The sequence below is a fragment of the Anser brachyrhynchus genome (assembly GCF_964034855.1).
Source record: "Anser brachyrhynchus genome assembly, contig: SCAFFOLD_79, whole genome shotgun sequence".
NCBI lineage: Eukaryota > Metazoa > Chordata > Aves > Anseriformes > Anatidae > Anser > Anser brachyrhynchus.
The window spans coordinates 282,411-295,240 of NW_027663906.1; the positions used below are offsets into that span (position 1 = coordinate 282,411).

The window sequence follows — 12,830 nt, forward strand, 5'->3', positions numbered from 1 at the left end:
GTGGCTAGTCAGCTAAATACTTTGATTCCGGTAGGGATGGCAATGATTATAGTGGCTGATGTAAAGTAGGCTCGGGTATCAACGTCTATTCCTACTGTAAACATGTGGTGAGCTCAGACGATGAATCCTAGGAAGCCGATGGATAGTATGGCTCAGACTATTCCCATGTAGCCGAAGGGCTCCTTTTTGCCTGAGTAGTACGTGACTACGTGTGAGATGATTCCGAACCCCGGTAGGATCAGAATATAGACTTCTGGGTGTCCGAAGAATCAGAATAGGTGTTGGTACAGGATTGGGTCTCCTCCTCCAGCGGGGTCGAAGAATGTGGTGTTTAGGTTTCGATCAGTTAGTAATATTGTAATACCGGCGGCGAGTACGGGGAGTGATAGAAGGAGTAGGATGGCGGTAATTAGTACGGATCAGACAAATAGTGGGGTTTGGTATTGTGAGAGTGCGGGGGGTTTTATGTTGATGGCTGTGGTGATAAAGTTGATGGCCCCAAGGATGGAGGAGATACCGGCTAAGTGGAGTGAGAAGATAGCCAGGTCTACTGAAGCTCCGGCGTGGGCAAGGTCACCTGCTAGGGGAGGGTAGACAGTTCAGCCTGTGCCGGCGCCAGCTTCTACAGTGGATGAGGCTAGTAGGAGGAGGAATGATGGGGGGAGGAGTCAAAAGCTTATGTTGTTTATTCGCGGGAATGCTATGTCGGGGGCACCGATTATGAGGGGGACTAATCAGTTGCCGAATCCTCCGATCATGATGGGTATGACTATAAAGAAGCTTATTACAAAGGCGTGAGCGGTAACGATTACATTGTAAATTTGGTCGTCGCCTAGGAGAGTTCCTGGTTGTCCTAGTTCTGCGCGGATTAATAGGCTGAGTGCGGTGCCGACTATTCCTGCTCATGCCCCGAAGATGAGGTACAGGGTGCCAATATCCTTATGGTTAGTGGAAAATAGTCATCGGTTGATGAAGGTGACGGGTAAGATGGCTGAGTGTTGAAGCGTTAGGCTGTAGTCCTTTTTACAGAGGTTTAATTCCTCTTCTTATCGGCTCTGTAGTGAAATTCATGTTGAGTTGCAAGCTCATCGATGCGCACTAGGGTGCGTCAGGGTCTTTGTAGGCAGAAGCCAATTGGTTTAGGCATTTAGCTGTTAACTAGAGTTTTGTGGGATCGAAGCCCATCTGTCTAGGGAGGCTTTAGCTTAATTAAAGCGTCTGACTTGCATTCAGAAGATACAGGTTAATATTCTGTAAGTCTTAATGTGCAGAAACTAAGAGGGTTTAACTCTTATTTAAGGCTTTGAAGGCCTTCGGTTTGGGGTGTTATCCTAAGTTTCTAGACAATGGCATGTATTATTGGGGACAGGGGAAGTAAGAGGATTGATAGTGAGGCAAGGACCGCAGTAGGTGTGCTTGGGGCTTTGCTAGTGTATCATTGTTTTATGTGGTTAGAGGAGTTGGGGGGAAGGGTAATTGTTGAGTGGTATGCGAGGCGTAGGTAGAAGAAGAGGCTGAGCAGTGATAGCATGGCAATTGCCATGGCTGCTGGTGTTATTTCCTGTTTAGTTAGTTCTTGGATGATAAGTCACTTTGGTATAAAGCCTGTTAATGGGGGGAGGCCTGCTAGGGATAAAAGTACTAGTATTAGGGTGGCGTTTAGCACTGGGGTTTTTGTTCATGAGGTTGTGATCATGGATAGGTTAAGGGCTTTGATTTTGTTAAGGGCTAGGAATACGGCTGATGTTATGATTGTGTATAGGTAGAAGGTAAGTAAGGCCAATTTGGGGCTGTAAACTAGGATGATGGCGATTCAGCCTAAGTGGGAGATGGACGAGAAGGCTAGGATTTTGCGTGTTTGTGTTTGGTTCAGTCCTATTCAGCCTCCTAGTGCTGTTGAGGCTAGGGCCATGGCGGTGAGTAGAGCTGGGTCGAGGGATTTGGATGTTAGTAGGAGCAGGGTTAGTGGGGGGAATTTTATGAGGGTCGAGAGTAGCAGGGCTGTTATTAGTGGCGATCCTTGTAGTACTTCTGGGAATCAGAAGTGAAATGGCACTAGGCCCAGTTTAATAGCGATTGCTGCTGTCAGTAGTAGACAGGAGGTTGGGTGGTTTATTTGTGTGATGTCTCATTGGCCGGTGACTCAGGCATTGGTTATGCTAGAGAATAGGACCAGGGCGGAAGCAGCTGCTTGGGTTAGGAAGTATTTCGTTGCGGCTTCTACTGCTCGTGGGTGGTGGGATTTGGCAATTAGGGGAATGATGGCTAGTGCGTTGATCTCCAGTCCTGTCCAGGCCAGAACTCAGTGGTTGCTGGAAATTGTGATTGTGGTGCCCAAGATGAGGCTGAAGGTTATGATTGGGGTCGCGTAAGGGTTCATTAGTAGAGGAGGGGGTTAAACCATCATTTTCGGGGTATGGGCCCGATAGCTTGATTAGCTGACTCTACTAGAAAATAATATAAGGGAAGTATGGAGAATTTTGATTTCTCTTGTGTGGGTTCAATTCCTACTTTTCTAAGGTCAACAGGAAATGAGAGGGCTGTTATACCTCTATGTTCACTTTATCATAGTGACCCTTTGTAGTTCAGGCACATTTCCTTATGTAAGGAGGTAGGCCTGCATAGCAGATAGGTATGCTGATGTGTCAGAGGCACAGAGCTAGTGTGAGGGGTAGGAAGTTTTTTCATAGTAGGTGCATTAGTTGGTCATATCGGAATCGTGGGTATGAAGCTCGGACCCATAAGAAACCAGAAGATAGTAGGAGGACTTTTGTGGCTAGGATGACGGGGAATAGTTCTGTGGGTGGCCCTAGGGCGCTTGGGTTTAGGAATATGATGGCTGTAAGTGTATTTATTAGCATAATGTTCGCATATTCAGCTAGGAAGAATAAGGCGAAGGGTCCTGCGGCGTATTCAACGTTAAACCCTGAGACTAGCTCAGATTCGCCCTCTGTGAGGTCAAAAGGAGCTCGGTTTGTCTCTGCTAGGGTGGATACGTATCATATTATTGCTAGGGGTCATGAGGAGAAAATGAAGTATAGAGGCTCCTGTGCGACGGCAAAGGAGCTGAGTGTGTAGCTTCCGCTTAGTATGATTATTGATAGCAGGATTATGGCCAGTGTCACTTCGTATGAAATGGTCTGTGCTACTGCCCGTAGGGCTCCGATTAGTGCGTATTTTGAGTTCGAGGCTCAGCCTGATCATAGGACTGAGTAGACGGCTAGGCTTGACATGGCTATTAGGAAGAGAACTCCGAGGTTTAGATCTGCTAGGGGAAATGGGAGTGGTAGTGGTGCTCAAGTGGTGAGGGCTAGGACAAGGGCTAGTATTGGTATCAGAATGAATAGAAGTGGGGAAGAGGTAGAGGGTCGGATGGGCTCTTTGGTAAATAGTTTCAGTCCGTCCGCAAATGGTTGAAGTAGGCCAAAAGGCCCGACAACGTTAGGGCCTTTGCGGGATTGTATGTAGCTTAGGATTTTCCGTTCTACTAGGGTTAGGAAGGCTACGGCAATCAGGATTGGGATGATGTATAGGAGGGATATAACGAGGCAGCTTAGTGTTGTTATTTGAATCATGGGTGAAGCTAGGGAGAGGATTTGAACCTCTGGGAAAAGGGCTTAAGCCTTCTGCACTTGCCGGGCTCTGCCACTCTAGCTGGTCCTTTTCTAGGATTGAAAGTGGTGGGGGAAGGCCCTCTTCACGGTTTAGTTGGTTTCACTGCTTAGAGCGGGGGGGGGGGCGTGCTTGTGGTATTGGCCCCACTTTCCCGGTCCTTTCGTACTGGGGAGAGTGTGTCATAGATAGAAACCGACCTGGATTGCTCCGGTCTGAACTCAGATCACGTAGGACTGTTAATCGTTGAACAAACGAACCCTTAATAGCGGCTGCACCATTAGGATGTCCTGATCCAACATCGAGGTCGTAAACCCCCCTGTCGATATGGGCTCTTGAGGGGGATTGCGCTGTTATCCCTGGGGTAGCTTGGTCCATTAATCAATTATATTGGGTCTGGTCACTGTTAGCACTTTGAGGGGTAGCTCTAGGTAAAGAGGTATGGTCTTGTTTTTGGAGGATTTGTTCTCCTCCAAGGTCGCCCCAACCGAAAAATATCGACCAGGCTCTGCGATGGTAGTGGCCCCAGTGGGGTTGATTGAGGATTCGCGGTGGTCGTTGATTTTTAAGTTCCACAGGGTCTTCTCGTCTTATGTTCACATCCCCGCTTTTGCACGGGGAGATCAATTTCACTGATTATCTGTGAGAGACAGTTAAGACCTCGTTTAGCCATTCATACAAGTCTCGATTTATGGGACAATTGATTGCGCTATCTTTGCACGGTTAGGATACCGCGGCCGTTAAACCTAAGTCACCGGGCAGGCATCACCTTCAATACTTGTTTAATTTGCTGAAGGCTATGTTTTTGGTAAACAGTCGGGCCTTATTAATTTGCCGAGTTCCTTTCACAGATTTTAATCGCTCTTATAGGCGCTCCTGAGTCGGGTTAACAGGGTTAGTTAATACGTGGTCTTGTAGGGGTTTTTGTATCTGTCTAGGTCTGTTAATAATGTTTCTATGTAAGCTTGCGCCGTTAGAGGGGTGTGGCCCTGTACATGAGGGGCCTAGGATGATTCCTAGGATTGTTATGAGGATGGCAGCGGTTTTGGTGATAAGGGGTATGGTTATTGGGGGGGTTTTGGTTGGTGTGATGAAAGAGGTAATGATTATTCCTGCTGTAATGCTGCCTAGGGCGAGTCGGGTTAGGGGGGCGGTGATTAGTGGGTTGTTTTCGTTTATTGATACTATTGGGGGGATTCGGGTTTGTCCAGCTTGGACTAGGATGGTTATGTGGATGCTGTAGGTTGCGGTGAATGCTGTGGCTATAAGGGTTAGGAGTAGGGCTCAAGTATTTAGGTATGATGTGTTTAAGCTTTCGATGATGAGGTCTTTTGAGTAGAATCCGGCTAGGAATGGGGTTCCTATCAGCGCCAGGTTTCCGATGGTTAGGCAGGAAGTAGTGACTGGGAGTATTTTCTGTAGGCCTCCTATCTTTCGGATATCTTGTTCTCCGTTTAGGTTGTGGATGATAGACCCTGAGCATAGGAATAGTATGGCTTTAAAGAAGGCATGGGTTGAGATGTGTAGGAAGGCTAGTTGTGGGAGGTTTAGTCCGATAGTGACTATTATTAGTCCTAGTTGGCTGGATGTTGAGAAAGCAATGATTTTTTTGATGTCATTTTGGGTTAGGGCGCATGTGGCAGCGAATAGGGTTGATAGAGCACCTAGGCATAGGCAGGCAGTTAGGGCTGTCTGGTTGGTGGCTAGCAGGGGGTGCATGCGGATGAGCAGGAAGATTCCGGCTACTACTATGGTACTGGAGTGCAGTAGGGCTGATACTGGGGTGGGGCCTTCTATTGCTGCGGGCAGTCATGGGTGGAGTCCAAATTGGGCGGATTTTCCTGCGGCTGCGAGGATTAATCCTATGAGGGGGAGGATTGGGGTTTGGTGGGGGTGTACGGCTTGTTGGATCTCTCAGGTGTTGAATGTTGAAGCTAGTCATGCTATGCTCAGGATCAGTCCGATGTCTCCGATTCGGTTGTAGATTACGGCTCGTAGGGCGGCGGTGTTGGCATCTGCTCGGCCTTGTCATCAGCCGATGAGAAGGAAGGACATGATTCGTACTCCTTCCCAGCCTACGAATAGGAGGAATATGTTGTTTGCGGTTGTTAGGAGGAGTATGGCGACTAGGAATGTCAGTAGGTAGGTGAAAAATTTTGTTACGTATGGCTCTGAGGCCATGTATCATATGGCGAATTGTAGGATTGATCATGTTACAAATAGGGCGATTGGAAGAAATGTTATTGAGTATTGGTCTATTTTTAGGCTCAGGGGGATTTTAAAGTTTATAATGAATTTTCACTCCCAGTGGCAGGTGACAGATTCTACTCCCGAGTAGATGAATGCGGTTGTAGGGGCTAGGCTAATTAGGAATGCGGTTTTAACAGCGCGGGTGGTGGCTTGTGGGGTGTTTTTAAAGTTTTTAAATAGAAATGGCAGGATGATTGGGGTTAGGAGGATTGTCAGCGTGAGTAGTGTGAGGGAGTTGATTAGTAGTGTGGGGTTCACTACTTTTACTTGGATTTGCACCAAGATGGGTGGTTCCTAAGACCAGTGGATTGCTGTTATCCTTTAAAAGTAAGGGGGCTGAGGTTTTAGGCTCAGATGTAAGAGTTAGCAGCTCTTGTTGGTTAAACCCTCCCCTCGGCAGGTAAGAAGGTTTGAACTTCTATTCTTAGAATCACAGTCTAATGTTTGGTTTAAACTATACTTGCATGAGGGGATTCCGGAGATCAGTTCGGGTTTGAGGATTAGGAGGAATATTGGGATAATGTGGAGTGTTATGAGCAGGTGTTCTCGCGTGGTTGAGTTTTGCATAGATGTGATGTGGGAGGGGATTGAGCCTCGTTGGGTCATTAGTAGTATGAATAAGGTGTAGGAGGCGGTTAGTAGGGTTGCGATTCCTGTTAGGATGATCGTGAAGGCAGATCAGTTGAATAAGGTGATTATAATGGTTAGCTCTGCTATGAGGTTTGTTGTTGGGGGTAAGGCTATGTTTGTTAGATTGGCCAGCAATCATCAGGTAGCTATGAGTGGTAGGAGAGGTTGTAGGCCTCGTGTGAGTAGTAGAATTCGGCTGTGCGTACGTTCATAGTTTGTGTTGGCTAGGCAGAATAGTATGGAGGAAGTTAGTCCATGGGAAATTATTAGGATCATTGCCCCTGAGAATGATCAGTGGGTTTGGATTATTCCTGCGGCGATAACTAGGCCTATGTGGCTAACGGATGAATAAGCGATTAGTGATTTTAGGTCTGTCTGTCGTAGGCAGATTGAGCTAGTCATTAGGGCGCCTCATAGGGCCAGGGTTAGGAAGGGGTAGTGCAGGAGGTTGGACAGTGGGCCCATAAATAGAGTGACTCGTATAATTCCGTATCCTCCTAGCTTTAGTAGTAGGGCGGCGAGGAGTATTGAGCCTGCGATGGGTGCTTCTACGTGGGCTTTTGGCAGTCAGAGGTGTAGGCCGTATAGTGGGGCTTTTACTATGAATGCTATGAGCAGTGCTAGACCTGATAGTATTCCCGTCCATGAGGTGGATAGGGTTGGGTGGGTTAGTTGTAGGGTTGGCAGGTGCAGGGTGCCAATTTTCACGTATAGGTGTATGATTGTGATTAGCAGGGGTAGAGAGCTTACTGGCGTGTAGAATAGCAGGTAGATGCCAGCGCTTAGGCGTTCTGGTTGGTTCCCCCATCGGGTGATTAAGATTAGGGTGGGAATGAGGGTTGCTTCAAATGAGATGTAAAATAGTGCTAGTTCTGTGGTGGAAAAGGCTAGTAGGATGAATGGCTGGACTGCGACTAAGGTTGAGATAAAGATTCGTTTGCGTTGTAGGGGTTCTTGTTGCAGGTGGTTTTGGCTTGCTATGGTTATGAGTGGGAGTAGTCAGCAGGATAGTACTAGGAGGGGGGATGAGATTTGGTCAATTCCTGTTCAGTTGGATAAAAATTTGTAGGGGTAGTAGGTTGGGATTAATCACTGTAGGCTTAGGGCAGCGATTAGGAGGCTGTATAAGGTGGTGTTAGTCCATAGAAATTTTGGTGGAGACAGCAGGGCTGTTGGAAGAAGTATGATTGTGGGTAGGATGATTTTTAGCATTGCAGGAGGTTTAGGTTGTGTAGATGGTCGGAGCCATGTGTGCGGGTGGAGGCTACTAGGATGGCCAGGCCTGTGCCCGCCTCACACGCTGAGAAGGTTAGCATGAGAATTGGTACCATGGTGAATGAGGAGACTTGGTTTTCGATGGATCATATTGATAGGCCTACGAATATCGATAATATTATGCTTTCAAGGCATAGTAGGGCGGATACTAGGTGGGTTCGGTGGAAGGCTAGTCCTAGTCCGCTGAAAATGAAGGCTGAGTAGAAGCTTAAATGTAGGGGCGACATAAGAAAGTTACAGGGTTGGCTGTAATCTGCTGGGTCGAAACCAGCTATCTTTTTGGTTAGACTAACTTTCTGTTATTCTGCTCATTCTAGGCCCCCTTGAATTCACTCGTAGGCCAGTCCGAGTGTTAGGAGAAGGAGGATCACTACAGTTCAGGTGAGGGTCATTAGGGGGGATTGGAGTTGGACGGCTCATGGCAGGGGGAGTAGGAGGGCGATTTCTAGGTCGAATAGGACGAACAGGATGGCTACTGAGGAAGAATCGGACTGAGAATGGTAATCGAGCAGATCCAAGTGGGTCGAATCCACATTCGTACGGTGAGAGTTTCTCTGAGTCGGGGTTTATTTGGGCGAGTCAGAAGTTTAATGCGGTTAGGGCGGCGCTTAGGATTGATGATAGGGCGAATATGAACATGAGTGCGTTCATTGCTCTCCTCTGGGTTTATACCAGATTCTAGAGATTGGAAGTCAATTGTAATTAATATACTAGAAGAGCAAGATCCTCATCAGTAGATGGTTATGTAGAGGAATAGTCAGATGACGTCTACAAAGTGTCAGTATCAGGCTGCTGCCTCGAATCCGAAGTGGTGGTCTGATGTAAAGTGGAACTTGATCAGTCGGAAGAGGCAGACGGTCAGGAAGGAGGATCCGATGATTACGTGGAGTCCGTGGAATCCAGTGGCAACGAAGAAGGTAGATCCGTAGACGCTATCGGCGATTGAGAATGGGGCTTCGTGGTATTCTATTGCTTGTAGGGCTGTGAAGTAGAATCCCAGGAGGATCGTTAGGGTTAGGGCGTGGATGGCGTGTTTTCGGTTTCCTTCTGTGATGCTGTGATGGGCTCACGTTACGGTAACGCCTGAGGCTAGTAGGATGGCTGTGTTTAGTAGGGGGACTTCTATCGGGTTGAGTGGTTTAATTCCTGTTGGGGGTCATTGGCCTCCTAGTTCTGGGGTTGGGGCCAGGCTCGAGTGGAAGAACGCTCAGAAGAACCCTAAGAAGAAGAATGCTTCGGATGTGATGAAAAGGATTATGCCGTATCGTAGGCCTTTTTGGACTGTGGGAGTGTGATGGCCTTGGAAGGTGCTTTCTCGTACAATGTCTCGTCATCATTGGAGTATTACTAGGAGTATTGAGATGAGGCCTAGGGTTAGTAGTATGGATGAGTTGTAGTGGAATCACATGATTAATCCTGAGGTTGTGAGTAGGGCGGCGGCTGCCCCGAAGATTGGTCAAGGGCTTGGGTCAACTATGTGGTATGAGTGTGCTTGGTGTGCCATTAGATGTTTTCTTGTAAGTATAGGCTTAGAAGGAGCACGAAGACGTAGGCCTGGATTATGGCTACTGCTACTTCTAGGATGGTTAGGAGTAGTAGGATGATTATTGTTAGGATGGATACTGCAGGAAGGGTGGGTATTAATGCAATGGAGGCTGTAGAGATGAGTTGGATGAGTAAGTGTCCTGCTGTAAGGTTGGCTGTAAGGCGGACTCCGAGGGCTAGGGGGCGGATTAGTAGGCTGGTTGTTTCGATCAGGATTAGTGCGGGGATTAGGGGTGTAGGGGTACCTTCGGGTAATAGGTGGGCTAAAGAGGCTGATGGTTGGTTTCGTAGGCCTGTTAGTAGTGTGGCGAGCCATAGTGGGAAGGCTAGGGCTATGTTCATAGATAGTTGGGTGGTTGGGGTGAATGTATATGGAAGGAGGCCTAGAAGGTTGATTGTAAGAAGTATGATTATTAGGGATGTAAATATTATGGCTCATTTGTGGCCATTTTTGTTGAGTGGGACTATTAGTTGTTTTGTGATTAGGTGAAGGAGTCATGTTTGGATAGTAGAAAGGCGGTTGTTGATTCATCGGTTGTTTGGGGACGGGAATAGTAGGGCTGGGAAGAGTAGGGATAGTAGGATTAAGGGGATGCCGAATAGATTGGGGCTGGAAAATTGGTCAAAGAAGCTTAGGTTCATGGTCAGGATCATGGTGTGGGTTTGGTAGTGAGGGAGGTCTTATTTGATGGGGGGTTGGTTGTGGTGAAGGCTAGTAGTTTTGGTTGGATGAGGAGTGCTAGGGTTAATCAGGTTATAATTATGATTGAAAATCATGGTGCGGGGTTAAGCTGTGGCATATCATTAAGGAGGGGGAAGTCCCTCTTTGGCTAGCTTAAAAGGCTAGTGCTGTTGCATAGCTTCTTAATGATTAGGATGATGATAGAAGGGACGATCAGGCCTCGAAATGTGGGAGTGGGGTTGATTCTACTACAATGGGTATGTAGCTGTGATTAGCCCCGCAAATTTCTGAGCATTGTCCGTAAAAAATCCCAGGCCGGGTGGTAATGAATGAAGTTTGGTTTAGTCGGCCTGGGATTGCGTCTGTTTTAACTCCGAGCGTTGGGACTGCTCAGGAGTGGAGTACGTCTCCTGCAGTAATGATCACGCGGATGGGGGATTCTATTGGGATAACTACGCGGTGGTCAACTTCTAGCAGTCGGAAGTGGCCGTTGGGTAAGTCTGGGGTGGGCACTATGTAGGAGTCGAATGATAGGTCTTTGAAGTCTGTGTATTCGTAGCTTCAGTATCATTGGTGGCCGATGGCTTTTAGGGTGAGGTCTGGTTCATCGATTTTGTCCATTATGTAGAGGATTTGTAGGGATGGGAGGGCGAGGAGTACCAGGACGATAGCAGGTAGGATTGTCCAGATCAGCTCTACTTCTTGGGCGTCTACAGCATTGGACGAGAGTTTTTCTGTTAGTATGTGGGCTAAAAGGTAGAGAACTAGGCTGCAGATAGCTAGGGCAACGATTAGGGCGTGGTCGTGGAATTCAACGAGTTCTTCTATGATGGGTGATGAGGCGTCTTGGAATCCTAGTTGGGAGTGGTTGGCCACATGAGATGTACAGGATTTTTACCTGTGATTTAGTCTTGACAAGGCTATGTAATTGGTTTACTAACGTCTCATAAGAAAGAAGCATGAGCGGTTAATGCAGTTGGCTTGAAACCAGCATGTGAGGGTTCGATTCCTTCCTTTCTTGTACTTGGACGAAGGCCGGTTCCTCGAAAGTATGGTATGGGGGAGGGCAGCCGTGGATTCATTCAACGTTTGTGGTAGTTAGTTCTGGTTGTAGGACTTTTCGTTTGGCCGGAAAGGCTTCTCAGATGATGAATATTAGTATGATTACGGCTACTATTGAGATTAGGGAGCCGATGGAGGAAATGGTGTTTCATAGTGTGTAGGCGTCGGGATAGTCCGAGTATCGTCGGGGTATTCCTGCTAGGCCTAGGAAGTGCTGGGGGAAGAACGTTAGGTTTACTCCTGTAAATATTACCCCGAAGTGGGCTTTTGCTCATGTTTGGTGTAGGGTAAACCCAGTGAGTAGTGGGAATCAGTGAGTAAATCCTGCTAGAATGGCAAAGACGGCGCCTATGGATAGGACGTAGTGGAAGTGGGCAACTACGTAGTACGTGTCGTGCAGGGCGATGTCTAGGGAAGAGTTTGCAAGAACGATTCCTGTTAATCCTCCGATGGTAAATAGGAAGATAAATCCTAGAGCTCATAGTATTGGGGGGGTCTCATTTGATTGTTCCTCCGTGCAGGGTGGCTAGTCAGCTAAATACTTTGATTCCGGTAGGGATGGCAATGATTATAGTGGCTGATGTAAAGTAGGCTCGGGTATCAACGTCTATTCCTACTGTAAACATGTGGTGAGCTCAGACGATGAATCCTAGGAAGCCGATGGATAGTATGGCTCAGACTATTCCCATGTAGCCGAAGGGCTCCTTTTTGCCTGAGTAGTACGTGACTACGTGTGAGATGATTCCGAACCCCGGTAGGATCAGAATATAGACTTCTGGGTGTCCGAAGAATCAGAATAGGTGTTGGTACAGGATTGGGTCTCCTCCTCCAGCGGGGTCGAAGAATGTGGTGTTTAGGTTTCGATCAGTTAGTAATATTGTAATACCGGCGGCGAGTACGGGGAGTGATAGAAGGAGTAGGATGGCGGTAATTAGTACGGATCAGACAAATAGTGGGGTTTGGTATTGTGAGAGTGCGGGGGGTTTTATGTTGATGGCTGTGGTGATAAAGTTGATGGCCCCAAGGATGGAGGAGATACCGGCTAAGTGGAGTGAGAAGATAGCCAGGTCTACTGAAGCTCCGGCGTGGGCAAGGTTACCTGCTAGGGGAGGGTAGACAGTTCAGCCTGTGCCGGCGCCAGCTTCTACAGTGGATGAGGCTAGGAGGAGGAGGAATGATGGGGGGAGGAGTCAAAAGCTTATGTTGTTTATTCGCGGGAATGCTATGTCGGGGGCACCGATTATGAGGGGGACTACTCAGTTGCCGAATCCTCCGATCATGAGCGGATGCAGTGCAGTGAGTCCAGAGAGTGCACTGGCACCACTGGGGATGCACTGCAGTGAGTCCAGAGAGTGCACTGGCACCACTGGGGATGCACTTCAGTGACTCCAGAGAGTGCACTGGCACCACTGGGGATGCAGTGCAGTGAGTCCAAAGACTTCACTGGCAAAACTGGGGATGCACTGCAGTGAGTCCAGAGACTGCACTGGCACCACTGGGGATGCAGTGCAGTGAGTCCAGAGAGTGCACTGGCACCACTGGGGATGCAGTGCAGTGAGTCCAGAGAGTGCACTGGCACCACTGGTGATGCAGTCCAGTGAGTCCAGTGAATGCACTGGCACCACTGGGGATGCTGTGCAGTGAGTCCAGAGAGTGCACTGGCACCACTGGGGATGCACTGCAGTGAGTCCAGAGATTGCACTGGCACCACTGGGGATGCAGTGCAGTGAGTCCAGAGAGTGCACTGGCACCACTGGGGATGCACTACAGTGAG

The 12,830-nt window shown here is 48.1% G+C and overlaps 2 long non-coding RNA genes across 2 annotated transcripts in view; one reads left to right on the forward strand and one right to left on the reverse strand.

Annotated features, from left to right (window-relative positions):
• Positions 1–12,830, forward strand: part of LOC308186674 — a 413,864-nt gene that overhangs the window by 21,759 nt on the left and 379,275 nt on the right. The gene's annotated exons all lie outside the window — the stretch shown is intronic.
• LOC308186676 overlaps positions 1–12,830 on the reverse strand; it is a 34,176-nt gene that overhangs the window by 2,123 nt on the left and 19,223 nt on the right. The window contains exon 3 of the long non-coding RNA XR_013944185.1: positions 9,860–10,024. This is a non-coding gene — a long non-coding RNA (uncharacterized lncRNA). The remainder of the gene's footprint in view (positions 1–9,859; positions 10,025–12,830) is intronic.